Below are 14,696 nucleotides of genomic sequence, written 5' to 3' on the forward strand. Positions count from 1 at the left end.
TTCGGTTCCTTTTGGGAATTGTAAATTCAGGCTTTTTACTCCTTCTAGTCCTGATGATGATCTATGTATTGGTTGAATAGATCGAAACGTCGTCGACCCAATGTACAAACATGCATCTTAAACGCACTTGTTAAAAATTGTGCATGTTGTTGTACCTTTAAGAAAGCTTGCCCTTGTATTTGTACTGGCTATAAGCTTCATTCTTCAGCCTGATGTATGTTTTTTGTTTTTTGTGTTTGATTGTCTGCACTTTCTGTTTAGTTTGTAAGGACACAGGACTGTGTCCCACTCTACATTCTAATTTTATGTCAGAAATTAATTCTAATTGATCATTAAAACTTCAATGCCCGGCTGGGCATTGTATAAATGATATAGAGCCGACTCTGGTCTATATTTATCGCATGTTGCATTGTTCTTGAAGGACCTGTTGTTTTTCAAAATAGTTAGCACCCTGGGTCCTTCGTACCTTACGGGTTTCCCCTTGTCAAGCTTTAATATAGTCTTGATTCCATTTCATGCCTCTTTCATCTACCACCAGTCACTCCCTGCCTTTTTATCTCACTCTTGCAAGTTTGCTTCATCCCTGCTGCCTCCCTTTGTCAGTGTTTCAGGATTTTAATTAAGTCAACTACAAGTCAAACCTGTGTTTTTAGGGGCATATTATCAAGAAACGGCGTTACAATTATCGCCGCTTTAGCGGCAGAAAACTGCAGCTAAAGCGGCGATAATGGGCTTGATAATATGCCCTGGAGAATTCCAATAGAAGTCCATGTTCTGTTGTCAACATGGGCTTCTATTGGAATTCTCCAGGGCATGTTATCAAGCCCATTATCGCCGCTTTAGCTGCAGTTTTCTGCGCTAAAGCAGCGACAATTTTAACACCGTGCTTGATAATACATGCCCCTTAGACCTTAAGGAATTTCCCCTATTTTAAATCTTCAAATGTTTTTCCTTTTATCTACATGGGCTCTTATAAGAGCTGCTTGACTTCCACGCTCTTATGTGGTTTCTTCCCTTATCTGGGCGTCTCACTGATGATGAGAGTGAGGCCTCCTTGGGGTCATTCTCATTACAGTGCCCCATTATGTGCTTTCATATATAACATAACACCGAAAGGAAAACTTTACCACATTCCCTTACATTCAGAAGGAAAAGTAACTTTTTGAAAAATGCTACCATGGATTCAACATACATATGATCAGCAGAATGTGATGTCATGCAACTTCAAACTCCATCGTATCAATAGAAGTAGAGGAATAAATCACAGAGTGTTTCTCCCCTGGGAATAGTGACAGCATCCAAAAAGTTATCATGAATTCCAACCCACAAAATTAAACATGTAATAATTTTAGCACATACCGTTTGATTGGGGAGGGGGGACAAACATTAGTATGCTTCTAGTTATCATTGTACATTTTATATTTTAAAAACACCGGTCTTAAAAAGTAACAATGTGCAAAGTGCATGCAAACATTTCATGATTTACATTTTTTACATGGAGATTGCATAAATCACAAACTCTCTGCTCCTACAGAGAGTGCCGTACACGCCTACTACTAACTGCAGAGGCAGCAAATTTAGGGGAGTATTATCAAGACAGGCGATAAAATTATCGCCGCTTTAGTGGCAGAAAACTGTCGCTAAAACGGCGATAATGGCCTTGATAATATGCTCTATGGAATTCCAATTGAAGCTCAGGTTAGATGTCCTTCACATCTAACATCGGCTTCAATTGGAATTCCATAGAGCATATTATCAAGCCCATTATCGCCGCTTTAGCGGGAGTTTTCTGCCACTAAAGCGGCCATAATTTTATCGCCTGTCTTGATAATATGCCCCTAAATCTCAACAATAAAATCGTTTTTCGTACTCCATGTGAGGTTTGCATGTAGGATAAGGTTGTGTGTTTTTTTCCATAGACAGCTTTCTTTCAGAACTACATTTCTCTGGTGGCACTGACATAGTAACATATCCAGATTAAAACTTACTTCAAAAGAAGATTGTTTCAAATTATTTTTTAAAAATGATTTAGACATAGGAAAACTATTAACATGATCTAACTCAAAAATGTCCCTAGCTTTTAAAAAGAAACAAAAGAAAGCAGTTTTTCTTCTTCTCGTAAGGTAAACATTTCCTTCCGCAAACCGGCACAAACAAATCCAACTTCCCCAATAAACACGTAATTTCCCCACTTTACAACTGAAGCTAGGGCTGGAACCATATCCAGACTCCAGACCTAAAACATACAGGGCTGCCATGAAGCTCAGGTTAGAAATGTGATGCACAATACGCCCTTCGATAACATCAAAGATATACCAATACCTCCTGCCCGTTACATCACATGCATAGCTTATTAAAGGAGGAATGTTTACCCTAAAGACTGACATTACATGTGGAAAGTGTCTTTCCCCACAAACTTTATAGTCTATTATTAGCACTAGGTTGCGACATTGCTTACTCGAATCTAACAAAATGTTCTGAATACAAAAAAACACCTCTCGGGACATCCCTTCCCCATCTGAAATAAGGGGCTCCGGCTTCCACTGTTCAGTGAATGAGATGAAAGCTGCACAATGCATACAATCCATAGAATCCCCGGTGGTTCGAGAAATGCTATACAAAATAGGCAAAGAGCGCTGACCTTTTGAGCTTTGATGGAGGTGCTTGAAACAGTGGGGCATATCAGCAACACCCGGCGATAATTATCGCTCAGCGCTCTTAGCGTGAGGATAATTATCGCTGGGTAACGTGGATTTGTATCGCTGAGATAGCGTGCTATTAGCAGCGCTTATCTCCTCAGCGATAAAAATCCTCACGCTAACTGCCTAACGTGAGATTATTGCTGGAAACCCAGCGATAATCTCACGTAGTGTGGCGTTAGCATGCTGATAGGGACTCACAAACTTAGCCATGATATCCACCTGCCATAGGTTATCATGGCTAAGTCAGTCCTGAAGCAGGCGTAAGGAAAGTAGCGATAACAGGGGTTACCGCTACTTTTCCTGCCGCTATGCTTCATAGCGTGGGGCTTGATGATAGGAGAAATGTCGCTGAGCAGAATGTGTGGGGACATGTGGCAGTCATTGGAAAAGTAGATGAAGAAGTAAATTCTGTGTTGGATTTAGGGAACATCTGAGTAGGACTTTAAAACCCTGTTACAAATTGTCCATGCGGAGAAAGTCTGTCTTAGCAAAGTACTTTGTAAATGTTCAGCTGAACTATTTGTGTATGCCCTGCTGCATGTAAAAATAAGAATTTTCCATTTAATTAATGCAGTAGTTCAATAACAAAATGATATTCTTTTAGGCTTGAAAAACCTAGAGGGTGCACAAAGTGTCGTTTTAAAAAAACTATTTTTTGCAATGCTGACTACCAAGGCCATGAGCACTCTGACAACAAGCTGAAGGTCTCAGGAGTTGATAAAAGGAATGATACAAACCCACGGTACAATAAAAGTCCAGTAACAATCACATTGCCTATATTATCTGTCAACAACCCAACTTCTTGTCTTATTATTTGTTGACTTTAACTCTTCTCTTTGATCATGGACATCACTCTGCTGCCTTTTGGTTAGGTTTATGCTATAGAAATTCCATATACATACATAAATGCTGTAGGAAAGTACCACATTTTGTGTGGCGTACGGCCAGATTTTTGCCTTATCTATTATTGCTGGCTACATAAATCTGTGGCCTTTATCCCTATTAAACAGTTGTAAAGTGCCTGTGCTCCCCTTTTAACATTGTTAAAGTGGCATAACTTTGATTAGCATATTTAACGTACCTATACGTCCTTACTATAGTCCTGGGCAACCAGGCCTGTGAATTAAATGTCAGTTGTGAATTGAAGCAACTATTGTGACATCTACGTCAGAGGGAGTGCAAACATGGATTCAGGCTTCAGGCCTTCCATTGTAGCCTGACTGGAGCAGTTTAAAAACTGCAATTTGACTTTGCAAAATAAACCCATTTAACAGGTCTAAACCTTTCTTTAAAATAGAAATAATTCACCCCCGAGTATTCCTTATAGCCAATAATGCAGGATGCATGATATTTAAAAGAAGGACATATAAAATGTAATGTTAAACATATCCTTATAGTGACTAGTACTTAAAAACTATTTACATTGCAGCACGGCTGATATTTCCATAGAAAACAATTGGATGAGCTATTACATTTTATAATGGCATCTTTGGCTAGGAAACAACTTGCAGTATCATTCAAGAACGCTGTAATATTTATTAAAAGCCAAATTCAGTGGTAAAGTCAGAATTGTAATACATATTAAGGAAAAGGTACTTTTAGAAAGTAACCTTTTACCTGCCTAAAGCCTTGAGTGGCTACATTGCATTAGCCTCTAGATGTAGCCCTCTGAGAGTTCAAATGCAGAATGAGGTGTGCAACTGATCCCAGACTAGAGACAAAAGCTTGGATGTGTGTTGCGGGGCATTTGTGTTCTATTGATAGGATGACTAGTTGGGCATTGCCCAGGAACTTTACTCAAAGGAGCCTCCTCATCACAGGAAGGGTTCAGATGAAAGCTGGACAGTCCCCTTCTTTTGTTCACCTGGCCAGACAAGCAGCAATTTGAGTTGGAGGAAGTTGCCCCTAGAACTGCTTTGGTGTGATCACAGAGGAGGTGTTTCTGATTCCTCTGGCTAAATGAGGTGGGCAAACAGGCTCTGGAGAAGGAGAAATGTTTCACTATCTTGGATTTAGGATGAGAGAGACACAGTGCAATTGTTTGCAGTAGGGCACACAAGAAATGCTGCAAAAGTGAGTAGGTAACCACGGGGAACATTTGTAAGGAAGAACCAGGAAACACCCCAGCAGCCCCCCGCAAGCTGAGACAAGCTGATGGCAGGCATACATGTGGCATCCTCAGAACATTTTCTGGCCTGAGAAACAAAAGAAGAAAAATTGGCCTCCTGTCCAACCTGTGCCTACCTGAAAGAAGCCCAGAAGGACTGAGCCGTCTCCCTCTGATAAGCATGGCAAAGAAGTGGACTCCAAGGGTCATAAGGCTCACCACCTGTTCAAGATACAGAGATAGAACAAACTACATGAACACCTTTCCTGTAACTGCCCAGATGAGCAGTTCCACCTGGACCCTGCTGTTTTGCCTCTGCTGGGTTGAGTCCTGACCTCCAAGGGCTGTTCCTGAGGTCCTGGAGCACTTGGCTGTGTCTGGCTAGACTTCTCCCACTCTGAAAACCTGTGACTTAGACACATTTTCAACTTCAAGAACTCCAAAGGACCAGAAAAAACTTGCCAAGCCAATCTGACTAAAGTGCATTGTCAATGCGCTGAATATGCAGGTTTATCCCACTTGGAACTGCTTTTCATTAGCAAATCTGATTCAGCTGGACCTTGCGGAGAAGGTATCCATTAAGTAGGTCCGAGGGGGGGGGGGGGGGCAGGGCTTCTGTTGGCGGTAATCCAGGTGCCTTCTACCATTGTAACACAATGCATCAGCTTGCAATGAATTGCGTTACATTTCGTACTGGTATGCATTCCATGAATGGAGCATAATCATTCCTATGCATCCACCCAAGGAAATTGATGCAAACATGGGAATGGCCCAAAATGTTGCTCATCCAGAGGATGGCATTACGAGGAGAGATATTTTTATTTCTGCTTGTTACTTCCTCTTCCTACGCGTGATGCATTCTGAATCATGCAAAGAAAGAGGAAATTGCCTCTTCAAATTTCTTTTTGTGCAGGAAGGTCTTTTATTTTCTGCCCACATACAATCTTGACTGTAACACAGGCAGTTTTGCACCATGGCACAAGGGAGCTTGCGTTGGTGCTAGGCAGCACACAGAGCACCAGTGTAATGAGGAGGCAGAAGTGTGCTATATCTTATCTCTGTTACACAAGTGCCCTTGCTGCATTACTAAACACTTAAGTAAACCTGGCCCTTGGTCCCTCACAGGAGGATAAATACGTTGCCATTAGATTTTGTAGTGCTTGTGGTCCAGCGGAGGCATTTTTATATTATTTGCAGCCGGGTGAACAACACTGTTTGCAGTTGATGTTATCAAACCCATCACAGTTACCAATTTGGAGCAGATTATCTGTAATTGTGTGTGTGCATGCATACAGTTTGGTGGAGGCAAGGTAGCAATGTTTTCTTTCAGAATAAGTTTAAAGTTTCCGCCAATGTGCCATGGACACTAATGCAAGCTGGGAAAATAAGTTCCAAGACCACTGATTGGGAAGTAATGTACATCAAGAAAATAGTGCAGTGGGCTCCACAGACCCACCTAAGCCCTGTGCCAGTGCAACAGCTTCACCCCTCCCCTTTTGGCAATTTAGCATTTTATGATAAAGCTACTCATTTAGGGCGCTGGTTCATTAAGTTGCTGGCATGCTGTCCAGTTTTCATCTCAGTCGTGTTTCCGATGTATTTCAAACCCTCTGGAGCTGCTGCAATTCGGTCTGGATCGAAATGAAATTTAGGATTATAATTATTTGATTATTTGTTAATCAGAGAGATGAGGCAGTGAAATGGAAATGTGAATGGTAGCAATATTTTAATTTCATCTGCCTCCATTGATGGGTTTCTCCTTTCTGTGTTATATTTGCACAAAAGGAAAATCTGCTTTTGAAAAATGGTGCCCTTGACCAGGGAGGCAACATACACAAAGGAAGCAGAGTCACTGCAACTTCCCCGAAACGTCATTCTTCTCGAGTCTAGAATATCTCACACCTTGGGAGAAATGGGCATCCTATAAATGTTGACTAACAATTTATAACCAATAATCTGCAAGCATATGTACTTGTACATTTTAAATTATTATATACACATATATTCACTGTTAGAAATGACATTCCTGGCTGGCTGAGGTATGCACCCAGGCCAGGCAGGAACCACCACTCTAGTCGGGGTAAGCTAGATACCCAATAAGATATCCTGTGCTCAACCTCTGGTTGCTTGGCACAGAGCAGACAAGCTTATCTACATAGGTAATGTGTAAAATGTTTGTGCAACACACACACATACTAACACAATGACTACACCACAAAAAGATTCTGCACAGGATTTTAAAAAATAAATTGTATTATAAACAAAACAAAAATGACAAAAATCCAATAAGTAGAAGTCAAGATATTGAATATTCAAAATGTGTTCTTAAAAGTCACTAGCAGTCAAAAGGTTAATTGAGGTTGCAAGGGATTGATGCAAATCCAAAGTTCAGGCTCATCACATTGCAAGATTTGGTTCATCTTTACCACCCTTCACGTCTGCTACGCTCTACTACTCAGGGGAAATTTCTGGTTCTCAGTGTTAAACTCTCACGGATGGGTGGTCGCTCATTTGCCTGTCTGGGCCCAACCCTATGGAATTCTTTACCCATAGCACTCAGGAATGCACATACCTGAACTTCCGTAAATGCTTAAAGACATGGCTGTACAATCAGTAATTTCTATTCCTTTGTTCTTTTAGGCAGGCGCTGGGAAACCCTTTTTGGGCAGCTGTGCGCCTTATGAAATCAATATAACATAACATAACATAACACTGGAGACCAGGCCGGCCACAGGACCCACAGAAGGCAGAGTCCAGCAGCCTTGTCTCAAAAAGAGGGGCCCCTTCTAAGCCAAAGGGATAGGGCACTATACAGTAAATCAAAGAAGTATCCTTTGGACTAAATAATTGAGTAAATGTCGAAATTATCACACACGTATCTTGACTCAAATCCAGTACTCTCTTTCATTCATCCAAGACCCAAGAGGATTGTGATACATGCAAACAAGAATGCATAAAACAAGACTATAAGCTGCTGAAAATCAGGCTAAAAAGATACATTTATTAATTATTCAACATATATTGAAAGCAAATACATGATTACATAGAAATAATGATTAGCCATCAAACAATAAAAACTGACAATAAAAATGAGCGACCTAAGTTTTTCACAATAACATAAAAGCCATAAAAAATGAGAGTCACTAATATAGACAAAAACAATCTGTCATCAAAGATATTACACATCCGTAGCAGCAGTATATGGGACGTAAAACCTCGTACTTTCACACTTAGTACTCGTTATTAGTCGCCCATGTGAACAGATTGATGTAGGAAAACTAGGCGCCGACGCGTTTCGATGGTTTGATTATGTTTCCATCTTTATCAAGACGAAATTCATGACTCTCATATAGTGATTAAAAAAACATCAAGAACTGGCACAGTAGTTGATCTGTACCTATATATTAAAACATAAAAGAAGCACCATCAGTATACTCCATGCAATCAATAAGCGAACAACATATCCATTGTCAGTTGTATAGTCAAAACAGGTTAAAACATGTAAGTATAACATTCTCTCAACACTATTCAAGAACCCTTCCGGGCAAATGCCCAACCCGATCTGACTAAATTAACAAAAACTGTGTTTTCCTTGTTCTTGCATTCCTCCGCATGTAACAGTCAATCCTCTAGTTAACTTTCCCACATTATAACACTCTTAGACAAATTGGATTTACACACAGACTCTTATCCCACACCCCTGATGGGGCATCATATTCTCCAATTTAACCAATTATGTCCTCCAAGACTCATACGACATAACCCGAAAAGACCTCACCTCTTATAATTCAGGCAGGCCACCATAAATATATTCGGCCAATAGTTTCCAATTTTCAAGTATAGAAGTATTCTGTCATTGGTCTGCCAAGTCCTAAATTTGTTCTATCAATGACAGAAAGAGACAGTTATTTTTAAACTTATAAGTTAGGTTTTTCTTAATCTAACCAGTTATTGGTTTATCATTGTAAACAAGAATCTCTCACCTTCCATGATAGTGTTTATACTGATGTTTTTTAATTATTCTTGCTATTAAGATAGCGTCTTTATTAATTGGGGATCGCTATTCACACATCGGATGGTAAGGTCCCTCATAAAGTGTATTGGCCCACCTAAGATATATAATTAGTATGGGTTAGAATAGCTCATAGATCGAATTAATTTGGTTAGATATAGCACTAATATAGTCCTGTTTTACCTTAAAAATCTACACACTGTAGTAGCCACGCCACCTACATGCTTCTTTCTTGTCTTATCATGGACTTGAAGGGAACTTCTTTATGGAGATGTCGCTGTATTATTTCCCTTTGTATTATTAGGGTCTACAATCACAAAGATGTCATTAAAATCACCTTGCTGTAAATACTTAGAGAATACATCTGTTATCACTCCCTACACAAATAGGCTCCTGTTATGTTTGGCCTATAGCGATCCAAATGTTGCCAAGTTATATTAGAAAAGGAGAAACGATTGCTGTTATACGAGGAGAATTTAGCCTCGGTATAACTGCATTTAGGCTCGTATCTTAGTAACTAGAGGGACGTGTCATTGCTACCTATAATCACATAGATAGCACGTAATCTACCGACTCAGATATACCGGAGAGAAAAAACCTGTCTCGTGCTAGCCCAGGAACTCCCGATACATGTCATAAACCTCAGTTTGCTCACTCCTGGATTAAAGTCTCACTGCATCACTATCTATAAACGCTCATTAAAACTATCAGGTTCTTTTTAACAAAAAAGTAACTACCTCCTCTCATTTAGACTCATGGGTTCTTATTTACGAAGAGGGACTGCCTTCTCAGATAAAGGATCAAGAATTAAAAATGTGTGTATAACTTACTAGTTATAATACAGCTCCCTGTATGGTCGGCGTGGAACAAATAGTCGGCTTCTTATTCTGTCTACGGGCCATGTATATATATTGTTTAAATAATGCCTGACACCTGTGGATGAACGGCATTTTCCCGCCATTCAATTTGCCGTGTTTCATCAATCAATTACGCGAATATCGTTCGATAGCAATCCCTTCCGCTTCCGGGTCAGAGTAAACGTCCAAAAGACTAGAACGTCAATTACCTAGGGAGTTCTAACTTTACGGGTTTGCATGTATCACAATCCTCTTGGGTCTTGGATGAATGAAAGAGAGTACTGGATTTGAGTCAAGATACGTGTGTGATAATTTCGACATTTACTCAATTATTTAGTCCAAAGGATACTTCTTTGATTTAGAGTCCAGCAGCACCAGCAGAATTGTAGGTAGACCTTTGAGTCCCTGAGACTTCAGAAGAACAGGAGGAAAGCCAGCAAGGTCTTGTAGATCACCTGGAGGGAAGGCAGAGTCCTTCCAGCAGAGTCAGGGAGCAGCAGGGCACAAGCATAAAAACAGTTATTCCAGAAAAGCAGTCCAGTTGAGTCCTTTAAGCAGCACAGCCGTCCTTCTGACATAGGTTCAGTTCAAGATCCAGGAGTGTCTGATTTGGTAGGGTTAGAGCCTATCCAAAAGTGCCTTTAATGTAGAGGGTGACTTCAAAAGAATTCTCCGAAGTGCACAAGAATCCATTTCAAGCCAGTCCTGTCTGCCAGGCTAACCCTGGTGGATAAATCAGTGCTTTGTGTTTGGAGAGAACACTGCCTATTGAAGTGTAGGTGTTAGTCCCCCCATTCCTCCCTGCCCAGGAAGACCCATCAGAATGTAGATGAATGTAGGTGAGTATTCAGAATGCAGACGAGCCTCACCTTCCTATGTTTGTGTCTGTCTCAAGGGAATGCACAAAGTATAGCTGTCAGCCAGCCAGACGTGTATTGGGGACAGGCTGCAGGAACATAGAGCAAAGCAAAGAAATGTTCACTTTATAAAATTGCCATTTTTAAGATTGTAATGCCAAATCCAACTTTACCACTAAAGATGATTTATCATTACCATTCCAAAGATATAAAACATGATTTAGTAACTCATTTCTAATTAGGAATTACAGCTTTAAAGTGTTTTAGGGAATTCCCAATGCTAGCCTATGAGAGGAGTAGGCCTCACAGTAGTGAAAAATTAAATTAGCTGTTTGTCACTCCCAGGAAATGTAAGACTTAAAAGAAAAGCACATGTCCTACCTTTTACTTACACAGAATCCTACCCTTAGGGCTACCTAGGGCCTCCCATAGGGGTGACCAAGGTGTAATAAAAGGAGAGTTTAAGGCTTGGCAGGTGGTTTCAAATGCCAAGTTGAAGATGCAGTAAACTGTGCACATAGAGACAAGTTTGAAATGCTACTTCTGTGGGTGGCACAAACAGTGCTGCGGGTCCACTAGTAGCATTTAATTTACAGGCCTAGGGTTTATGGTATACCACTTTACAAGGGGCTTACAAGTAAATTAAATATGCCAGAGAGGTGTAAACCAATTATACCATGTTTAGAGGAGACAGCACATGCACTTTAGCACTGGTCAGCAGTGGTAAAGTCACAGAGTCCTAAAGACAACAAAAAAGGGTCAGAAAAAAGAGAGGAGGAGGAAGGAAAAAAGTTTGGGTTAACTCTGCAAAAAAGGGCCATTTCCAACACAACCCCGTCCCAGCCAAAAGCCAGTGTTGCCTAATCAATACCTTGATAGACTTCCCTGCTTATGGCCATAGAACGTGGGCAATGGCCCACTACTGCAAGGGTACTTGCCAGTTCTAAACCTCTCTGAACCCAGTTGGGTCCCTGTGAGAGGCTGGCTCAGTATATGATGTACACTTATGTAAGTGGACCCCTTGCACTGATCCAGACAACTGTTATGGTGATTTTAGTGGTCTTAGACAACCTCTGAAGGCTCCCTAAGTGGTAACTGTGGATAGCAGCTTTCAGGCTTAGTCGAGAAGGAGTGTAATATAGCTTGTTTTACCAGAACATAATGTTATAGGTACAGATTAAGTGAAAAAGAACCACACAGTGTATTTATAAAAATATCTATCTATTACAAGACACTCACTCACACATTCGGATATCTCCCAGCCGGAGATATACACCGTGCACACAATACTTTGCAATAGAAACAGGTAAGTAGCATAGAATACACATTGGTCCCAAGGAGCAGACCAAACCATATACTAAAATAGTGGTATGTGAACCACAACTCAATTCAAGACAATAGTCAGAGGACGTAGAAGTGGCTGGGACCCAAGGAACGACCCAAAGTGAGTATATAGGAGCCCTACGGAGGTCGTTTGCAATGTAGGAACACAACAGCATTCGACGTAAAAATCAACGTGTAAGTTGCGGTTGCAATTTTAAAGAGAGAGCACGCTTCCAGTGGACCCTGAAGAAACCCCGTTGAAGACATGAGTTTTGAGAGCTACCCCACCCTTGGATACCTTAGGAACCAGGATACCTGCACCAGGGAAGCCATGTGCATTGGTGTGTAAGTGGGGTCGGAAACCGTCGTCAAACTCAATGGTAGACTTTAGAAAGATGCCGCTGCTGGAGAAGGTGAAAGCGTCGAGTGGAACCCACAGGTGGATTGAAGATGTGAAGAACCTGCAAGCAGAGGGGACAGAGTCTATGCCATTCAGGAGTGACCAGAAAGCACAGAAGACGAATGCCCACCAATGTCGGGTGTTGCAGGAGAGCTGACGGTGACCTTGGAACTGCAGCTTTGTGGACCAGGTGACACTGTGGAAGACCAGGAGCCCTACACAAGCTGTTTCACGTTGGATGTCAAGAGTTACGGGGTCAGTGTCCGGCGGGAGCTCCAACAAGCCTTGGCACCTGCAACCAGCGTTAAAGTTGAAAAGGGTGCAATGTTGGGACCAGCAATGTCCAGGAGACTCACCACAAGCAGGGGAGTCAGGGAAGGCCCCGGACAATCAGGGGAGCCCAAAGAATTCAAATGTGACCCTCAACAAGACCCACAGGCCTGTGGCACTGGAGTCGTAAGAGGTCCTTCAGCAGCTTACCAAAGAAGCAGGCCCACGGTGTGAGCAATGTGGTTCTGGTCACTGAAGATGCTTGAGGTTGGGGCTTCTTGGTGCCTGAAGATCTTGATGGAAGGGGGCCAACAAGTCTTTGCAATGGCAAGTCGAAGAGGTGCACAGGGGTTCGGTTCCTGTTGCTCCGACGAGGGATACTGGCCTCAAACTTGGTGAGAGGACAGGGCAGGCCTCAAGGTATGTGGAGAACCACAACCTCTGTTGCTGAGCCTTTTGGAGTCTGTGGGAGCCCAGGATCAGCAGACCGGTCAGCTTAGTTGCGGTGCCTGCAGATGCAGGGAAGTGACTCCTTCATTTCAATAGAGATTCCTTCAGGTGTGTTGGGTGTCCACAGGCCTTGGAAAGTTTCCTGTATGGAGCACAGGCACAGACTTTGCAGCAGATGAGCGGGCGAAGAGTTCAGAAGCAGCAGGATTCTTCCCGGTTGCAGCCTTGATGCCCAGAGCGAAGTCCGGAGAAATCCAGACTGCCCAGACGGTTTAAGCTGAAGTGGTGCCTAAATTGAATCGTGTCCCATGACGAATCTAGGGACCCACCCTCAGGAAAGCACTTAAGTACCCTAAGGAAAGGGTTGGTACAATTCAGGGTTCTCTCCCAGGGGAGGGGTTGGACAGTGGGGAGGATGCTCCCATGTCGTTTGTCCAGTTTCTCGCCAGAGCGGGAGCCAACAGATCCCTCTGCTGGTTTGAACTGGACTATGCAAGGAGGGCACCAAATGTGTCCTTCAAGCAGACTGAGTAGCACTGGCAACTGCTCCCACCCAGCCCCCATACACTAAACCCTGTCTGGGAGGTGGTCATACCTCCCTGTGACAGGATACCTATTGTTCTACCTTCCCCATCTCAAGCTTGGCTCAGCAGCAGGAGTGCAAAATAGTGTCTCTGGTCGGCAGCAGCCATGTTGTGCTGTCCGGGTCTAGAAGACTGGTACTGGGAGCAGTGAGGGCCTAAAGGAGGGCTTTTACAGTGCTTGGAATCATACCTCCCACACCGGTTATGGTGTGTGAGGTATGATTCCAACATTTTTGATACCAAACACAACCGTGTTCGTTACAGCCAGTTTCGAGATGGTCATCCCGTAATGACGCGGTGCCCCTCTGTATGTTATATGGCTATCTCACTTACAACCCGGGAGAATGGACTCCGAAGGCTATAGGGGTGTCCTGCTCATGCAGGGGCACCCTCACACTTAGAATCAAGCACCCTGCTTTCAGGATTGAAAAGACCTGCTATTGGGGTGACTTATAGGTTTTAAATGCAGTGACCCTAGATATAGGGAAACCTGTATCTTTCGTATGTGGTGCTAGCACCAGCTTACACAAGCTGCAATGGCAGTCCTGTAGTGAGAGTTTAAATGGACTTCCATAGATGGCATAATAAATGCTTCAGCCCATGGAGGACACCTGGGGTACATCTACCCTGGGTATCTTAGTACCATATACTAGGGGACAGATAAGGGTACCCAGTATTCAATCTGGGATGTACCTAAGTACTTGCCTTAAAATTTAGGGGAGAACGCAGAGAGACTGGGGTCCTGATTAGCAGGCTCCCAGTCAGACTAGTCAGAAACAGCATTACATCAAGCAACAAGTGGGGGTAACCATAGAAGCAGAGCCTACTTTCCTACAGTCCCTCTGTCAAGGCTCTAAGGAGCCACTAAGCTAAACCTTGGGGGTTCCTTCTCTTCACTTGTGAACCCCATCTGTGCAGCACCAACCTTTAACCTGCTCACAGATGCATCCTAGTAGGCAGATAGTCCATCATGGCCAACAGACTGAAGTGGCCCATTCCTTCCCTTGGGTCTGACTTCTGTCCCCAACCCAAGGAAAACTCTGCCCACAATGAAAGCAGCTAAAATAGGCCTCTGACACCAGTCAGTGTCAATTCCAATTGAAGCCCATGTTAGATGTGAAGGACATCTAACAT

The 14,696-nt window shown here is 42.6% G+C and overlaps 1 protein-coding gene across 1 annotated transcript in view; it reads left to right on the plus strand.

Annotated features, from left to right (window-relative positions):
* LOC146809137 (IgGFc-binding protein-like) overlaps window positions 1–14,696 on the plus strand; it is a gene marked incomplete at its 5' end in the record, with an annotated part of 458,615 nt that overhangs the window by 78,768 nt on the left and 365,151 nt on the right. The window lies entirely within an intron of this gene.

This window comes from Triturus cristatus, chromosome 7 (genome assembly GCF_964204655.1).
Source record: "Triturus cristatus chromosome 7, aTriCri1.1, whole genome shotgun sequence".
NCBI classification, from domain to species: domain Eukaryota; kingdom Metazoa; phylum Chordata; class Amphibia; order Caudata; family Salamandridae; genus Triturus; species Triturus cristatus.